At 37.2% G+C, this 2,579-nt stretch overlaps 1 long non-coding RNA gene across 1 annotated transcript; it reads left to right on the forward strand.

Annotated features, from left to right (window-relative positions):
* Positions 1-381: 381 nt before the first annotated feature.
* Positions 382-1,505, forward strand: LOC134797257 (uncharacterized). Its single transcript, XR_010145060.1, has 2 exons — positions 382-571; positions 842-1,505. It is a non-coding gene; the product is annotated as an uncharacterized LOC134797257 (long non-coding RNA).
* Positions 1,506-2,579: the final 1,074 nt, after the last annotated feature.

Below are 2,579 nucleotides of genomic sequence, written 5' to 3' on the forward strand. Positions count from 1 at the left end.
GCATCAAATAACGTTGCCGGTCGTGTGGATAAAATGCAACTTTCTCGTCGGTTATTGAACAATCAAGAGGGCCTTTACGAGCTGCTGCGGTGAAAATAACCTTGTCGTTGTTAACTACTTTCGAAATAAAATTTCTAAAAACCTCATAACGAAGTTTACATTTGCAATACCGGGAGGCTAATTGACTTTAATAAAAAAGGCATTTAACCGATTTGTAAAAGACCAAAGTAGTTAATAAATAAGAGTTCCGTCAACAAAGTTTTGTACGGAGCTCTAAAAATACACTAGACTCTAATCCCAACTTAACTGCTGTTTACTTAAACTGAGATATTGAAATTAGAAAGTAGGTTTTCATAACAATAACAGAATTTCCCCAACGGAAAACTAGACGCACTAAACTGTTGACTTTTCTCTCGGAAAATCCAAGGTTGCCTATGTATCGAGTCCTGATAACGAGTAGATATGAAGTATAAAAGCGATGGCAAACCTTCAGTTGCATCGAAGACATCGAAGTACTCTATAAAACGTAGACATGGCGATATTGAAACACGCTACGTGTCTACTAGTGCTGGTAAATTGTTTTCTTAAATAATTTGTTCGGTTTATTAACGAAATATTGTTCATTGCTATAAATAAATAGAATCTGATCAACGTTTATTTGTTCTGTACGCTGAGTCTAGAACCTAATTTGACTTATTTTTTTTTTTTGGTATTTCGTGACATAGCTTTTATAATAATCCCAATATTTTGTAACAGGTGGCGAATAGACGATGTTACCGATGAACAACAATGTCCCCAATTTGACCTAACTATTTAGTATTAATATATATGTTTCTTTTAGTTGGCCGTCATCAGCTTAGTACTGGGTCAAACGGCTCAAGGAGGACCTCATATATCGCAGGGAGGTGCCCATGAATCTCAAGGAGGCGCACACGAAGATCAGGGCCGCGTTAAGAGACAGGCCGAACAAGATGACGACGAAGACTCAGGAGTTGTGAGCTGGACTACCTGTGATCTAACTACGACGCCGAAATATTCTTGCCAAGACTGCAATACTCGTCTAATCTGTCTACCGATTGGTGGAAAAGTGATCGGTTGTCCTAGTGTGTACAGGCCCTACTGCAACAACGGTCGCTGTTCCGCTATTCCTAGCGCAGGCTGTGCTTAAGCTGTGTTTGTAATGTTTCCAACGGTTATAAGGGGTATAATAATAAGTACTCGTTGATGCATTTATACCGAGTGCAGTGAGCCATTCAAAGCCGAAGTACTAGTTTACCTATACAATAAAGGTATTAATCTGCAAACAACTCCCTTGGCAGTGATATACGAATATTTGTCTTGATGATGGCAGCGTGTTTTTTCTAATGTAAATTTGTTGGACAGGCTAAGTATATCTTTTGAATATGACTGCATAATATAGGTATGTTTGTTTAACGTTATACTATAGGGATTTAATTGATTCATGTAATATTTATAAAATATAATAAAAAACGTTATTCAACAAATATTGGTTTTAATATTACTGACAACTGGTAAGCGCCTATTTAGGTATACCTATATCATACATTGATTATTTAATGTTATAAGTAAGAGTTCATACACTTGCTAATACTTGCGTTTAGTAGCAAAATATGAACTCAAAATTAATAATACATATAAATCGGTCCTTAATTACTGAATATTATCATACCTAGGTACTCTATGAGTGGTGTTTGCAAAAGTGCTTAATATTGAAAATTCGTGACAACAAATTAACGTGATAAATTTCCCGTAATAACATCAAAAACAAAACATGTATTCAACATCACACTTAATACAAATTAATATCATTAACCGTTAGGTACACTTTTTTAACTGTAGGTAGGTAATTTGTACATAGGATACGTCGGTCATGTCTAGCACGCCTAACAAGCATCTCAATCTCGCGCAACTATACGTCTTATTGGAAATAAAACAACACAAAGTCAAAGACGTCAAACAGGATCCTCATTCTCCACTCGACAATTTCCCCCAGCAAGCACCGCTGGTTTTCAGTGGATCGAAATCAAAATGAACTTGTTTCCTGTGTGTTAAAAGAGTATCTTAAAATCGAATAAACCGTAGGTACTTATCGTATATCAACTGTTTTCCTCACATGAGACACTGGAACGACAGTGGAAAGAATCCAATTAAGGCCGTTGTTACATTTGCAAGAGTCAGATATTGCGCAGTAATGGGAATTCTTCTCCGGCATTGTACGCGACGCTGACAGCACCCGTGTCAGACAGAACGAGGATGTTAAGTGCTCTAAGTGTCTCTCGCCCTAAAGTATTTGAAAAATGCCCGCAGGGTGGCCGTCGGTTGACTGTCAGAATACAGTAAGGATCAACAGGTACTGCGTCATAGTTCAGGAAAATAACTTAAAAGTAGTTACAGATACACTTCAGAAAGTGCATCTGTATAACCGGTTTTACTGAACTGTGACGCGGTGGGCAAAGTTTTATACTTTTAGGGTAGACCTAGGTATAACTATTTTTCAGTCGTCGGGATTACTTATCATCCTAAAATACTTTTTACGTATTGACACACGAGGTATTGTT

Source organism: Cydia splendana, chromosome 15 (assembly GCF_910591565.1).
Source record: "Cydia splendana chromosome 15, ilCydSple1.2, whole genome shotgun sequence".
In the NCBI taxonomy this organism is placed as follows: domain Eukaryota; kingdom Metazoa; phylum Arthropoda; class Insecta; order Lepidoptera; family Tortricidae; genus Cydia; species Cydia splendana.